The sequence below is a fragment of the Muntiacus reevesi genome, chromosome 10 (genome assembly GCF_963930625.1).
Source record: "Muntiacus reevesi chromosome 10, mMunRee1.1, whole genome shotgun sequence".
In the NCBI taxonomy this organism is placed as follows: Eukaryota; Metazoa; Chordata; class Mammalia; order Artiodactyla; family Cervidae; genus Muntiacus; species Muntiacus reevesi.
The window spans coordinates 8189576-8206997 of record NC_089258.1 but is presented as its reverse complement, the minus strand read 5'-3'; the positions used below and the strand labels follow the sequence as shown (position 1 = coordinate 8206997).

Below are 17422 nucleotides of genomic sequence, written 5' to 3'. Positions count from 1 at the left end.
TCTAGAAGAGAACATAGAAAATCTTTCCAACCTGTGATTAGGTAATCACACCTGTGATTAGTTAACATCTTAGATATAACGCCACAGCACAAATTGTAAATGAAAAAATACAGCACTAAAATTGAAAACTTCTCAAAAGATACTGCTAAGAGAATAACTCTCAAATGCATGAAATATAAATTTAAATGTTTGTAAGCACAGAAAACTCAGCAGTGGCCACAGGACTGGAAAAGGTCAGTTTTCATTCCATTCCCAAAGAAAGGCAATGCCAAAGAATGCTCAAACTACTGCACAATTGCACTCATCTCACACGCTAGTAAAGTAATGCTCAAAATTCTCCAAGCCAGGCTTCAGCAATATGTGAACCATGAACTTCCAGATGTTCAAGCTGGATTTAGAAAAGGCAGAGGAACCAGAGGTCAAATTGCCAACATCCACTGGATCATTGAAAAAGCAAGAGAGTTCCAGAAAAAGATCTATTTCTGCTTTACTGACTATGCCAAAGCCTTTGACTGTGAGGATCACAATAAACTGGAAAATTCTGAAAGAGATGGGAATATCAGACCACCTGACCTGACTCCTGAGAAATCTGTATGCAGGTCAGGAAGCAACAGTTAGAACTGGGCGTGGAACAGCAGACTGATTCCAAATACGAAAAGGAATACGTCAAGGCTGTATATTGTCAGCCTGCTTATTTAACTTATATGCAGAGCACATCATGAGAAACGATGGGCTGGAAGAAGCACAAGCTGGAATCAAGATTGCCAGGAGAAATATCAATAACCTCAGATACGCAAATGACACCACCCTTATGGCAGAAAGTAAAGAAGAACTAAAGAGCCTCTTGAAAAAGTTGGTTTAAAGCTCAATATTCAGAAAGCTAAGATCATGGCATCCAGTCCCATCACTTCATGGCAAACAGGTGGAGAAACAGTGGAAACAGTGGCTGACTTTATTTTTTGGGGCTTCACAATCACTGCAGATGGTGACTGCAGCCATGAAATTAAAAGACACTTACTCCTTGGAAGGAAAGTTATGACCAACCTAGACAGCATACTAAAAAGCAGAGATATTATTTTGCCAACAATGGTCCGTCTTGTCAAGGCTATGGTTTTTCCAGCAGTCATGTGTGGATGTGAGAGCTGGACATCCAAAGAAAGTTGAGCACAGAAGGATTGATGCTTTTGAACTGTGGTGCTGGATAAGACTCTTGAGAGTCCCTTGGACTGCAAGGAGATCCAACCAGTCCTTCCTAAAGGAGATGAGTCCTGGGTGTTCATTGGAAGGACTGATGTTGAAGCTGAAACTCCAGTACTTTGGCCACCTGATGCGGAGAGCTGAATCATCTGAAAAGACCCTGATGCTGGGAAAGGCTGAATGAAGGGAGGAGGAGAAGGGGGCGACAGAGGATGAGATGGTTGGATGGCATCACCGACTCGATGGACATGAGTTTGAGTAAACTCCGGGAGTTGGTGATGGACAGGGAGGTCTGGCATGCTGCGGTCCGTGGGGTCGCAAAGAGTCGGAAACGACTGAGTGACTGAACTGAAGCACAGAAAACAAAGACAGACAACAGAATATACAGTGATTTTTAAAAGGTAAGCTTTTGAGTAAGAAAGATTAGGGTTCAAATTCCAGCTCTGGCACTTACTAGCTACGTATCCCTTGAACAATTTAACATGTGTAAAATGGGGGTAATAATACCAACAACCTCACTGGGTAACTGTAAAGATTAAAGAAGATAATGTATATAAAGTACTTTGAACAATCTTAATCCACGTTATGCTTTTAATAAATGTTAGCTAGACAAATATCTTTAACAGTGGATATTTCCATTAGTGGAATTTTTCACGTTTATACTTTTTCTTTTTACATATTTCTGTATTCTGAGTTTTCAAAGTAACTAGTTCATATTCCAAACAATACGACTTTTAAATCCCTCAAATGAGTACAACTAAAACAAATAAACCTAAATGTACATGAAGTTAGAAAAGTGACAACAAACAAAAAATAATTTCATGTGACTTTGTGCGTGCGTGTGTCACTCAGGGTCTGACTCTGTGGCCCCTTGGACTGCAGCCCACCAGGCTCCACTGTCCATGCAAACCTCCAGGCAAGAACACTGGAGTGGGTTGCCGTTCCCTCCTCCAGGGGATCTTCCTGACCCGGGGACTGAATCCAGGTCTCCTCACTGCAGGCGGGTTCTTTCCTGCCTGAGCCACCTTTAGCACTCAGCATTCTAACCGTGCATATTGGCAAAACATGCAGTGAGAACACACGTAACTGCAAAGATTTTAGGCTTTTCTTCTTCTTGTTAGCAGTAAAGTCAGCATTACTACTTTAAAGCTATTTTTGTATGTGCAATACAGCAAATAAGTCATTATATTTATTGTAAGGGACCAAGATTTTTTATGTAAGAGGGAAAAAAAGATAGGTAAAACATTAAAGAAGTAAAAACTATTCTTAAAATTAAAAAAATCAATACAAACATGTAATTTTTAAAAATATTTGTATAAGGACAGTACCAATGAGTATCTCTAGTACCCAAATTTTTGAGCTCTCAATCTCATTTCTGCAGTTACTCTTTTCCCTCCAGTTTTACTCAGATATAACTGACACTGCTGTTATTCAGTCACCCAGTCGTGCCCGATTCTTTAAGACCCCATGGACTGCAGCACTGGCCAGGCCAACCTGTGCTTCACCATTTCCTTAAGTTTGACCAAGTTCATGTCCACTACACTGCTAATGCCATCCAGCCATCTCATCCTCTGATGCCCTCTTCTCCTGCCCTCAATCTTTATCACGGACAGTTCCAATGAGTCAGCTATTTGCATCGGATGACCAAAATACTAGAGCTTCAGCATCAGTCCTTCCAACGAGTATTCACGGTTGATTTCTCTTAAGATTGACTGGTTTGATCTCCGTGCCATCCAAGGGACTCTAAGGAGTCTTGTCCGGCACCACAGTTCCAAAGACATCAATTCTTCGGCACTCCACCTGCTTTACAGTCCAGCTCTCATAACCACACACGATCACTGGGAAGACCACAGCCTTGACTATATGGACCTTTGTCGTCAAGAATAATGTCTCTGCTTTTCAACATATTGTCTAGGTTTGTCACAGCTTTCCTGGCAAGAAGCAAACGTCTCCTGATTTCATGGCTGCAGTCACCATCCACAGTGATTTTAGAGCCCAAGAAGAGCAAATCTGTCACTACTTCAACCTTTCCCCCCTCTCTTTGCCATGAAGTAATGGGGCCGGATGCCATGATCTTAGTTTTTTAAATATTCAGTTGACATACAGCACTGTGTAAATGACATTCAACACTGTGCAAGTCTGAAGTATACAACATAATGATTTGACTTACATGTATCATGAAATGATTATCACAAGTTTAGTGAACATCCATCATCTCATATAAATACAAAATTAAAGAAATAGAAAAAATTCATGTGTGTACGTGATGAGAACCCAGGATTTACTTTCTAAACAACTTTCATATATAACATATAGCACTGTTCATTACATTATAGTGTACATTACATCCTACTACTTATTTGTAACTGGAAGGTGGTACCTTCTGACTGCCTTCATCCAATTCCCAACCCCCTCCTCATTTCTGGAGTCACAAATCTAACCTCTTTTTTTATGAGCCTGTTTGTTTTTGAAGTATATTTGACCTACAACAGTGATTTGGTATTTCTATACATTTCAAAATGATCACTATGATAAATCTAGTTATGATATGTCACTATATAGCTATCAACTATGTACCCCACACTGTACATTTCATCCTCATAACTCATTTACAACAACCATCCATTTGTTCTCTGTATCTATAGTTTCTGTTTTGTTATGCTTGATCATTCGTTCTGTGTTTTAGATTTCATATAAGTGAAATCATGCATTATTTGTCATTGTCTGATTTGTTTCACCTAGCATAATATCCTCTAGGTCCATCCATGTTGTTACAAATGGCAAGGTTTCACTCTTTTTTATGCCTGAGTAGTATTTCATTTTATATACATACCTATATGTATATATGTTTGCTACATACCATTCATCTGTTGATGGACACCTGGGTTGCTTTCATATCTCAGCTATTGTAAATAATGCAGCAATTAACACAGGGACGCATGTATCTTTTCTAATTAGTGTTTTTGCTTTCTTTGGATAAATATTCAGGACTGGAATTGCTGGATCATATGGTAGTTCAATTTTTAATTTTGGGGAGAATCTCTACACTGTTCTCCATAGTGGCTGCAACAATTTATATTCCTACCAACAGTGCATGAAGGTTCCCTTTTCTCCATGATTTGCATTTCCCTGATGATTAGTAATGTCGAGCATCTTTTCATGCGCCTGACAGCCATCCGTATGTCTGCACTGAGAAATGGTTGCTTTCAGATATGGAGAAAGAACTTGTAAGATAAACCTGGGCCATTTGTTGTACATGAAAATAAGAAATTTTCCAAAGATTTATAGGTTATATCAAAAGGCTACCAAATTTTTAACAACTTGTGCATCAAAAATAATGATTACAATTGTTTTAAACACATTATAAAGCCACAAGTCTATGATGATATTCAAAGATCCATAGAAAATCATCAGAAAAAAAACAAACCACAAATAACCTACTACCATTAAGAGATGACTATTATACCAACTTTGAAATTGGTAATTAAAAGAAAAGAATTAAGCATTCATCATTCCTTTCCAATGGGAACTACACTTGAGGGTAACTCTGCTGATGAGAGAAAGTTCTTCAAAGAAGAATGGCACCTCATAAACATAAATATGAAAAAAACAGCGTGATGATACAAGTTCATAACTTCTAATTAAATAATTGATTCAAGTAAGTATCATCAATGGATACTAAATTATTAGGTAAAGATTAACAGGGAGCTTTATAATAGAAGAATGGGGCTGACACCATCTGAACATAACTAGAATCACAAAAAGTGGGACAACCATTCATTACGTACCTCCTGATGGGATGCTAAAAGGACACAGCACCACTTCTATGATGGCTGCTACCCCCAACCAGACAACAGAAACATGAATTAAATCAAGCTTCTAACTCTTTCTTTACAAGAATTAGAGGAGCAAGCAAAAAAGACAACACAAGAACGCACAGACAAATCCTAAATTTGGAATACCTTCAGAACAAATGGCCTGGTTTCTACAATGAAAAGGTGATAATTACCATATCACAGAAGAGACTTAACAGACCTGAAAACCAAATAAGTGATAAGTATGAACCTGACCTGAGTTGTGAATGGAATAAACTATCCGTAAAGTGACACTTCTAAGACAATAAGAGAAATTTTCATATAGGATGGTTATTACATTAAGGAATTATTAATATTAATAGCATGATAATTATATTTTTTAAAGAAAGTTAACTGTTTTATCAGTTAGAAACACATAATAATGTATTTATAGGAATGTTTGGGATTTGCTTTAAAATATTTCAGGCACTTTCCAATCCCCAAAAAAGGGAGGAGAAAAGACTTGAAAAAGATTAGTCAAATGTTGATCTTTGTGCAAGCTAGGCAATGGGCACATGGGAATTCATTACACTTTCTCCTTACTCTCTGGTACACTTTTAAATTCCATTATACTGAAAAAATTAAAAGGAAGCCTTAGATATTTTTTAAGTGGTTTTATTGGAGCTGCTGCTGCTAAGTCACTTCAGTCGTGTCCAACTCTGTGCGACCCCATAGATGGCAGCCCACCAGGCTCCGCCGTCCCTGGGATTCCCCAGGCTAGAACACTGGAGTGGGTTGCCATTTCCTTCTCCAATGCATGAAAGTGAAAAGTGAAAGTGAAGTCGTTCAGTCATGTCCAACTCTTAGTGACCCCATGGACTGCAGCCTACCAGGCTCCTCCATCCTGAACAAACCATTTTGTACAATAAAGAATTTGGTTAGTCTTCGTCTCTGGTTCTGGGAAGTGAAAGTGAAAGCCCCTCAGTAGTGTCCAACTCTCCGTGACCCCATGGACTATACAGTCCATGGAATTCTCCAGGCCAGAACACTGGAGTGGGTAGCCTCTCCCTTCTCCAGGGGTCTTCCCAATTCAGGGATCAAACCCAGGTCTCCCACATTGCAGGCAGATTCTTTACCAGCTAAACCACAAGGGAAGCCCCTGGTTCTTGGAGGTATCCTCTAAATCCTTGGAATTTCCCAAGTGATACAAAAATTCTTGGTGGGCCCCCAGACCATACTTGATAGTTTATGCTAACAAGATGACTTAGGACAGAGGATGACCATACCATAAAGACAAATCATGTGATTAGAAGGTGAAGATTTTAAGCCATGTAATATGTTCAACCTTCAGGGAGGGGAAGAGGAGGGCTGAAGATCAAATTCAACCTCGTGGCCAATGAATCATGCCTATGTAATAAGTCAATAAAATGAAATCTGGACACAAACTCTGCCGAGCTTCCCTGGTTAACAATATTCTGTGGATCTGGTGACACAATGATGTGTCAGGAGGGTGACACATCCTGATTCTACTGGGAGAGTCATTTTCATGTTTCGGACCTTTCCAGGTTTCACCCTATCGCATCTTCTGACTAGTTCTGATTTGTATACTTTTTGCTATAACAAATTCTGTAATCATAAATATAGCACTTTTCTGAGTTCTGTAACGCATTGTAGCAAATGATCTAACCTGAGGGCTGTGTGGGAACCTCTAAATTTGTAGCCAGTTGTTTCAAAATGTTCTGGGAACCCTTGAACTTGTGGCTGATATCTGAGGCCAGTCTTCTGAATGACTATGCCTTTAACTTGTCCTGGGTGTTCACTGGAAGGACTGATGCTGAAGTTGAAACTCCAGTACTTTGGCCACCTCATGAGAAGAGTTGACTCATTGGAAAAGACCCTGATGCTGGGAGGGATTGGGGGCAGGAGGAGAAGGGGACGACAGAGGATGAGATGACTGGATGGCATCACCGACTCGATGGGCATGAGTCTGAGTAAACTCCAGGAGTTGGTGATGGACAGGGAGGCCTGGCGTGCTGTGAATTCATGGGGTCGCAAAGAGTCGGACACGACTGAGCAACTGAACTGATGTGTGCATGCGTGCGTGCTTAGTCCCTCGGTTATGTCTGACTCTGCAACCCTCTGGATTGTAGCCTGCCAGGCTCCTCTGTCCATGGGACTTTTCAGGCAAGAATACAAGAGCAGGCTGCCATTACCTCCACAGGGGGATCTTCCCGACCCAAGGATAAAACTCACGTCTCCTGCATTGGCAGGTGGATTCTTTACCATTGTGCAACCAGGGAAGCCCATTAACCTAATTCTAGGTAGTGTCAGAATTGCACTGTGAACTCATAAAAGGCATTTAGGGGACAAATGAGAAAATGTAAGTAAGTACTGCTATAATATGATAATACGAAATTATTGTTGGGAGTTCCCGGGGGGTCCAGTGGTTGGGACTCAGCACTTTCACTGCCAAGGCCCAGGTTCAATCCCTTGTCAGGGAACTAAGATCCCACAAGCTGTGTGGTGTGGCCAAAGAAAAAAAAAGAGAAACACTGTTTACCATAGATGGTTGGGCATAGTTAACAGTAGTGTATTTATGAAGAAAAATGTCCTCATTTTTTTTTTAAGTTATATAACATTCTAGTGTAAAATGTCTATAATTTAACTCTAAAATATTTCTGAAAATAAATGAGACAGCAAAAATGCTGTTAAATCTCCGGTTCCCCCGGTGGTCCAGTGGCTAAGACTTCAAGGCCTGAGCTCCCAATGCAAAGGACCCAGGTTCAATCTCTGGTCAGGGAACTGGATCCCACATGCCACAACTAAAGAACCCACATGCCATAAAGATAAATATCCCATGTGCTGCAACCAAGACCCAGCACAGCTAAAGAAATAAATATTAAAAAAAAAAAATTTTTTTTTAAAAAATGCTGTTAAATCTTGTTAAAAGGATACCCACAAGAAATTGTACACAATTAACTAAAAAAAGTCAAAAGAGCACAGTAAGAAAACACAGGAATATACAAATAGAATTCTAAAGTGAAGAGGTTATGTTATCTGGCTTTCATTTTCCCCCCAATGGAAAAACTAGCTAAATAATTACTTGTGTGTGTGTGTTAGTCACTCAGTCATGTCTGACTTTTTGCAACCTCATGGACTGTAGCCTGCCAGGCTCTTCTGTTCTTGGGATTCTCCAGGCAAAAACTGGAGTGGGGAATCATTTCCTTCTCCAGGGAATCTTCCCAACCCTTTGTTCCCCTCTTAAAGCTCGTTCCCAATCAACTTTTGTTGATTTAAAAAAATATCCCTGCCTGGTCACAACAAAAGGCAATTAATTTCTCAGACTTATATGTCTCATTCATTCAACATCTGTTTAAGGTGTACCTACTCTTACTACCCGACACTTCTCTAAGTACTTTGCCCACAAAGGTTCATATAGTCAAAGCTATGGTTCTTAATAAAAAAAAATAAAATAAAAAAAAAAAAAAAAAAAAAAAAAAGCTATGGTTCTTCCAGTAGTCATATACAGACGTGAGAGGTGGAACAACTGATGCTGAAGCTCCAATGCTTGGCCACCTGATACAAAGAGCCGATTCACTGGAAAAGTCCCTGATGCTGGGAAAGATTGAGGGCAGAAGAGGGTGTCAGAGGATGAGATGGCTGGATGGCATCACTGATGCAATGGACATGAACTTGGTAAAACTTAAAGAAATGGTGAAGGGCAGGGAGGCCTGGTGTGCTGCAGTCCATGAGGTCACAAAGAGTCAGATATGACTTAGCGACTGAACACACACACAAACACACACACACACTTCTCTAAGTGGCAGCTATAACAGGACAAAACACCTCATTGAAATTAATTCTAATGGGGGACGTTCTCTGGTGGTCCAGGTTGGGAACCGCCTGCCAATGCGGGGGACGCAGGTTCAATCACTGGTCTGGGAAGATTCCACATGCCATAAGGCAACTAAGCCCATGTGCCACAACCACTGAAGCCCATGCTCTACAACAGGAGAAGCCACTGCAACCAAAAGCCCTTGCACCACAATTAAGGAGCAGCCCCCACTAGTCACAACCAGAGAAAAGTCCACGCACAAAAACGAAGACCCAGCACAGTCAAAAATTAAATAGACTATTAAAATAAAAATGCAAAAAGACAAACATTAAGCATAAAAGAATAAATAAAACTTACTGAGAATTGCTGGATAAAATGTAGTATATTACCTTTAGAAAATAAGGATATTAGCTGACAGTGAGAAAGTATTATGCTTCTAATGAAGTACATGTTAAAAACTTTACATAATTTTCAAAACTATATGTTGAAGTCTTACTTAGTTTTGAAAATACTATCACATACATCATCTTATCCAAACCTTACATTCTATGAGATATAAGCAAGTATTCATATTCTTGTTTCACAAACTAAAAAGTTCAAGTCTGAAAGAGATGGTTAGTTTTTAAAAAAGAAACCTGCAACTACAACTTTAGACCTTTAAACTCACTCTAGAGTTCTCTTCATTGCAATATAATCTCTCCAGGCAAAAGACACTAATTAAAAACCTTATAATAAATTAAAATTTTTAAAAATCTCATAAAAAAAGTCCCAAATCAACCTCACGTTATAGTAAATTCAAAAGTTTACTATTCAAAGTATGATCCTTGGGTCATCAATATAACCTGAGAATTTCTTTTAAAATGCACAATCATAAACCTACCCACAACTACTGAATCAGAATCTACATTTTACCACAATCTCCAGGTGATCTACATGAACAATAAAATTTAACAACGATCGGGAACAGTTTAAAAGAACTTTTCACAATGATAAAAATGTTTTATATCTCCACTATGTGGCTATCATATTGGACAGACCAAGAACATTTCAAACTAGAATTCTGCCTAAATATAATTTCTTACCCACTAAATGAAAGAAGCCTGTTACCGTAACATGTACTCTTCCACTAAATTCTGTCAGCAATACATACAGACCAAAACCATTTTTTTTTAAACATAACTCAAAATGTATAGCTTCCTAGAGACATTTGGAGTAAGACCTATGTTATTACAGAGTAAGTCATACATTATTACTGGCTGCATTATATAATTACATTTATAAAAGACTCATTTAATAATCTTCCAATAATTTTCATATGGGTTTCAAAGAAGAAATATTCCATTATCTTTAAATTCTGCTTATATAAAATGCTGAGATCTCTGAATAAGCCAGGTAAGTGAACTATTATTATAAAAACTACCTACTACAAGGATAAAGTTAGATTCCCTATTAAATTATAAGAACTAGGTGGAATTTCCTGTTTTAGAAAATGGATGGGACATTTGAATGAATGAATAGCAATAATCAATGAACAATTCAAGACCTTCAATGATTTTAAAGTATTTCAGAACAAAATTTGTGGTAGGTTGGTTGGTTAGTTTCCTATTGCTATTATCACTTGGAAATAGAATAACCTTTGATGGAAGAAATTTTTTGAGATTTCACCGGCTACCCCTAAAACCCACTCCACATGAAAGTGAAATGAAAGTCGTTCAGTTATGTCCCATTCTTTGCCACCCCATGGACTATATAGTCCATGGAATTCTCCAGGCCAGAATATTGGAGTGTTTAGTCTTTCCCTTCTCCAGTGGATCTTCCCAAACCAGGAATCGAACAGGGGTCTCCTACGTGGCAGGTGGATTCTTTACCAACTGAGCAATCAGGGAAGCTCTAAAATCCAAGCCACCTAATAATCTGTAATCCAACATTGGACTCTGAATTCCTCCCACAGAAAGGAATCATTTATCATACATGGCGTGGCGTAAGGTATAATCTACCAGAAGGAGGAAAAAAGGAAGCTACTGTCCATATCCTTTCCCAATGAACTCTAAAAGGAAAAGTTAACACTCCCAACTATAGGAAGATGTTAGGATTAGGAAAATCTAATTCTTACCAGTGAAGAAGAAATGAGAAAGAGGATATGAACTGTGACTGGGACTAAGACCATGATGATGAGATGCAGCAAAAAACAAGCAAAGCCAGTCTGAACTTTAGTTTCCAAAGGGTTAATAAAGGTTAATTTGTTAATGTTATTATTTAACAAAATGTTATTTATTAATAAATTAATAAAGGTTAAGGATAGGCCATCCAGCAACAATGAACAGTAAGAGACTGAGAATTAAAGGTAGTCAAAGATGAAATTTAGCATGAAGATCTTTAAGTTTGTTTTTCTTATCTATTTATCCATCAAACCTGAAGGTAACTAAAAATTTTCTATTATATTTTTCTATAAATTATGAGGGACATTTTATAGTATGGTATTTATGCAAGGACTCTCAAAAATCTAGGGAAAAACCTTTCACAAATATCAAAGGTGTACTGTATATCACTATACAGTATTTGCAGTATAATGAAAGCCTGGTGGATGTTTTATATTTCAACGTGATCTTCGCCAGGATCAGGACATCCAACTCCCTAGAAGAATAGTTCTTCTCATGAAAAGAAAAAAGTTTTTAAGAGGTTTTAATACACAAAAGAGAAATTCAAATCCCTCAAGATTTTAATAAAAATAACCTAAGAGGTAAGAGTTTAATGTAGACAGGATACAGAGGCTAAAGAAGTGGGCAGACAGTTTAAAAAACAAAATAGAAAAACTATATCCTCCATCACGTATGTTCTAGCTGATTTGCAATTTTCATCATAACTTTTTTTGGTCATGCTGCATGACTTGCAGGATCTTAGCTTCCTGACAGGGATTGAATCTGAGCCCTCAGCAGTGAAAGCACAGAGTCCTAACCACTGGACTACCAGGGAATTTCCCGTCATAAATCATAACTTTAAACAGTTTCTCCAATACTAAGAAGAGTTATTTCATTCTTTTAAAAGTATCCAATGAAATTTAAATACCATAAACACATGATACTAATCCCACCTCCCCAAAAAATACCCCCCACATATAAACAACTCGTTAACTGTGAAAATGTACATATTTCTTTTTATTTAACCATGTAATTACATTCCACCTAATTATATAATACTATATTACTTGAAAATAAAGACAAAAAAACTCTTCCAAAATGTTTCCAAATCAGCCCTTTGACAATTCACAATTATTCTTGATAAAACCCAACACCAGACAGACTAGACATCAAAAAATCTTTCTGAACATACTTTAGTAGAAATCCCAACTGCTCAGAAAAAGTGACTCATTATTAGTTATCCACACAAGAAAACTCACTGTCAAACCACATGGTTAACATTTAGTAAAACATATGTGTTCACTAAGTTGCTTCAGTCGTGTCCGACTCTCTGCGACCCTACGGACTCTAATCGGCCAGGCTCCTCTGTCCATGGGATTCTCCAGGCAAGAATACTGGAGTGGGTTGCTATGCTCTCCTGCAGGGGATCTTCCCAACCCAGGGACTAAACCCGACTCTCTTACATCTACTGCATTGGCAGGCAGGTTCTTTACCATGAGCGGCACCTAGGAATCCCAATAAAATGTATACATCATTCACAAACTTGTTAAGTTTCCCAGCTTGGGGAAATACATATAACCTGTGTGTACAATTCAGGTTGCTTTTAAAACCCTTTTAAAACCCTCTGGCCTGGGACTTCCCTTGCGGTCCAGCAGTTAGGATACCGAGCTTCCACTAGAGAGGGCATGGGTTCAATCCCTGATCAGGGAACTAATATCCTCCATGCCACACGGCCAAATAAATATTTTTAAAATCAAAAACAATTTTTAAAAAACCCTCTGGTTCTTAAAACTCCAAATACAATACGAGCACAACTCCTGAGAAGCTGGCCTTTCTCATCAAGCAAATATTGGTACTAAATGTCAGATTAGATGCCACATGACACATAAACTTTAGTACTTATTAAAATAACATGCAAATAAAATAAAACAAAATAAAATAAAATAACATGCCTAGCAGAAGAGGATTTCCTAAATATGACACAAAAAGCATAAGTCTGGAAAGTTCATTCAGTTCATTAAAACCATGAACTTTTCTCATCATAAGACTATGAAGAGATGGTAAGACAAGTTATAAACTGGGAAAGAATACTTTCAAACCATAAATTAACAAATAATTAGTGTACAAAATATATAAAGAACTCTTAAAAATCAATCAGGAAAAAAAAGAAGACTCAAAAATAGGCAGAGAACTTGAACATATGTATCACAAAGATACAAATGGCTAATGGACATACAAAAAAGATGCTCAACTTCAGGAAATGCTAATAAAACACAATAGATACTCTTTCAAACCCAAAAGATTAGAAAAAAATTTAAAAGTCTGACAATATTAAGTGTTGGGGAGGAAGTGAAGCAACCAGAACACACACTGCTGGCTCTTGACTCAGCAAACCACAAGATTCACAAATACCATAAACCAACTCAGTGACTCAAACACTGGAAGTGTTTAGTAAGCATTAAGCAACTGACAATGACCAATCCAAAATTCTGAGAACACAAGTGGATTACTGCCAAATACAAATTTCGGTCCTTGATGAACCAGGTCTGACCTGACTCAGCAATTACAATTATAAAAACCTTTAGTCCTTTATCCAGTTTATACAGTTCATTTTGTTAAGTACAAAATATTCAGGTATTTATTTCCTCCTAGAACTGATGACATCTTAAGTGACTAAAGCTGTAATGAACTATTTATCATTCCGGTTATGCTATTTCAATGAGAACAAGTAGTTTCAAATGGCATTACTTTTAAAACTCACGCTTATAGTTTAAATTTACTTCATAGGAAGTGGAGTGGCCCTGTGACCATGTAAGAGGGGCAAAATGATGTAACAGATAAGAATAAGGGCACTGAAATTGGATGAATTTAGAAAAGTAACCTTGGTTTAAGTTACTCAACTTTTCTGATCCTCAGCTTCCTCAACACCTAAAAAGCAAGCCTATCTTTGCCTACACAAACAGATCCTATGAATAAAAGTGAGATAATGTAAAGTGTTTACGATGCCTAGCTCATTAATACAGACCCAAGGTTAGCCCCATTCCCTTTGTAAATCTAGCTCTCACCTAAAATTTTTGAAATCTGAAATGTTAACTCTCAATTCATAGGAAAATAATATTCTTACATTCAAATTATTTTCAAATATTACAAGATTGTGTGCTATGAAAAGCAACACCCTGATTACATCTTTCTCTACTGAAAGCTCTTTTCCTATAAGAAATTAGATCCTGGAAAAGAGGACAGATTTTCAGTTATCGTCATGACACAGAAGTAAGGATTCTCATGCTATGTGGGAAACTAAATCCAATTGATTTCCAAGCTTCAATTCAAGGTTTTCTTGATTCTAAGAAGCTTATTTAATACTTAATGGTGGAGGCTGCTGTTTAGTCACTAAGCTGTGTCCGATCCTTTTGCAACCTCCTGGACTAGCTCTTTAGGCTCCTCTGTCCACAGAATTTCCTGGGCAAGAATACTGGAGTGGGTTGCCGTTTTCTTCTCCAGGGGATCTACCCCACCCAGGGATCAAACTGGAGCCTCCTGCACTGGCAGGCAGATTCCCTGGGCCACCAGGGAAGCCCTAATACTTACAGTACTGCATGCTAACTTTTGCATTTCTTGAGAAAGGCTATCTGAAGAAAACTACCTGTAACAATGACCTGATAGTAGCTTGTTTTTGGCTTTGGTTAGTCTGTGGGAAAAATGGTTATGCTTAAAATAATTTACATATGGAAAAAACCTCAAACATTCAACAATATAATAACAGGAAAAATGTATAATACTGACAACCACACTCTACAGTAATGAAGATACATTTATAAAATACTGAAAAAATTCAGAGAAATTTGAATTAAACTTCACTGAATTAAACTTCATTAATCCTCATTTTAAATACCTTACCATAGTTGAGATAGGAAAGAAAAGTCGCACAAGATAAAGTGATATTTGCCAAGAAATGGGAACTAACAACTACTGATGAGAACGCATCACAGACCTAATTACAATCGTATCAGGATACTGTCTTCTTCAAAAGAAAAAGAAAAGCTTTCAGATATACAAAAAATATGTCATGATTAAAAAAAAAAGTATGTCATGATGAAATATTGAGCCAAATACTACACAAAGGAAAAATTCAGGAAGTTCTTATATTTACATAATTTTCTTCCTTAGTCTTCATTTCCAAAAAACATTATTTCTTCCAATGAAGCTGTACAGTGATACAGTCTCACTAGAGAAACATTAATTTTCCCATTTCCATAATTATGACTTATTAATGCAACACAAAGTAGACAGTAATAAACAATGAATAAATAAGTCACAGAATGAATAGGATGGATTAGAAACACAACTTTAATTTATAAAAACCTACTATAAAAACACACCAAAAAAATCCTACTTTATAAAGTAGGTTAATGTAGACAAAGGAATTCTTTTAGACCTTGGACATTTTACATTCTTTGCTACAAAATAATACAGAAACTTTCAGTTTAACTTATAGTTTGGGACACTTACAAGAACTGGCTCTATCACTGAAGACTAAGTGCCCTGTTTTTCTTATCATCAAATCTGGCAAAATTCTAAAGAAAAATACCCATCATATCTACCCAAATTCTAAAATACTAATAACTAGAACTGAGCAAAGAAGCCCTATTAAGTGGAGTTAGAACAAACACTACTTAACAGATAACTACCAAATCTGTTTTTGCAACACTCCATGGAGTCTAAAAACTCTCAAAAATTTATCTCACTTTAATATAAAATGTATTTTTATGGCCAGCCACACTTTAAACAAGAACACGTAGAGACAATACAAAGGTCAGAGATAACTATTAGAGATCAAATAAATGAACTATAACTTCATGTTTCACACGAACGATTAGGAACTGTTTCTGACCCCCAGGTGGACTGGACAGATAAGGCTCTACCCAAGAAACAAACAAAAGCAGCAAGACTAACACCTGGAGAAGACCCAGCGATGTCGAATAGATCCCCAAAGATCACTCGCCCCGAGTCTGGTCTCCTCCCTTTCCCCCTAATCTCATCGCCTCAGAGAAAACTAAATCTGTATCTCAGGTCCGCAGCTCACCCTCAACTCCCCATGTCTCACCTTTACAAAAACCTACGTCCCTCTCCCCGACATCCTCTATTTCCCACGGAGCTCTCGTTCCAGACAGCTACGTACTGCGCCTATTTTCCAGCAGAACATTAGTTCCCTTAATCCGAACTCACTTATTTTTCCGCATCCCATCTGCCCTCCGCCCCTTCAATGCTGGTCCCCTCACCCTGTCCCTTCTCCCAGAATCCTTCCCAAGTTACCCATCTCTGGCCCCCCGGCCCTCACACCCCCTGAGCTGCAGCTCCACCATTCCACTCAAGTCTCCAGCTTCCTCCCCGTCCCTCCCCCAGCCGTCTCCCGGTACCGGCTCCCTCTCCCAACTCCGCCCCTCTCCTCCCTCCCCCAGCGAGGCCCCCTCACCTGAATGCTGCAGCCGCCGTGCCAGAAGCCGAAAGGTGCTGCCGCCGACCGGCCTCCCTGGCTCGGTCCCTGCTGAGCTCCTGACGGCCCCTAGGGAGAGCGAACACTACCACCTCCAACTCTGCCCGCCCCGGGCCAGACCGTCACCGTAGTCACCGCCAGTACCACAGCCGCCATGTTGAAGTCCCACTTCCCTCCTCCTTCCCCTCACCGCTCCTCCCCTTTGGACGTCTGACGTCGTGGCGCCGCGCCCCACCCCTCGAGCCAATGGGAGGAGTCATGGTGACGTAGCTAATTTCCCCTAGGAGCCAACATCTGGTCGTGTCTGCAGGGCTGCAATTGGAACGAGTGAACCCGGCTGACTGGAGGGTTGGAGAAAAGCTGCGGGGGTCACCAAGAGGGTAATGCGTAGGGGTTGGAAGAGCCTCCCAGGAGGAAGCCCGCGATTCCTGAATCTCAAAGAGAAGCGCAAAGGCTTTCCAAGGGGACCTACTTAGAAATCAGAATGTCTGACTTCAGGTCCTGAGTCATGGACTTTCTGGGCCTCACTTTCCCAATTTATAGATTGTAAGGGATCAGAATCCTATAAGGCCTTTTCAGAACAGACCTCCAACCATGTCCTCCTCCTGCCTTTTGTCTGTAGAAAAATTTAGTCAAGGAATAAATTTAATCAGACAAGTGCAAAAAAGAAAGAAAGGAAAACAGTTAAGCATTACAAAGCAATACTTTAGCCATTAAACGAAGTTGAGGACCTTTAGTTCTTCCTCAAGGACTATAGAAAATATTCTGAGCTGTGTCATTTAAGCTGTCTGAATGCAGATACTGAAGCCCCTACCCCCGCTCCTCGACCCGCACCACCACCACCACCACCACCACCGAGTGGAAGAAGTTAATTATAGGCAAGCAAAAAGGAAATGGCAACCCACTCCACTCTTCTTGCCTGGAGAATCCCATGGACAGAGGAGCCTAGCAGGCCATGGTCCAT

The 17422-nt window shown here is 39.0% G+C and overlaps 1 protein-coding gene across 5 annotated transcripts in view; it reads right to left on the bottom strand.

Annotated features, from left to right (window-relative positions):
* The window catches only part of UBAP1 (ubiquitin associated protein 1), a 66963-nt gene extending 50325 nt beyond the window's left edge, over positions 1–16638 (bottom strand). For 3 of the 5 annotated variants that reach the window (XM_065901584.1, XM_065901588.1, XM_065901586.1), the window contains exon 1: positions 16438–16638. The gene's annotated coding sequence lies outside the window, so the exon portion shown is untranslated. Of the gene's footprint in view, positions 1–15919; positions 16282–16437 lie in introns of those variants that run through there. The other 2 variants (XM_065901585.1, XM_065901587.1) reach the window with 1 other exon arrangement.
* Positions 16639–17422: the final 784 nt, after the last annotated feature.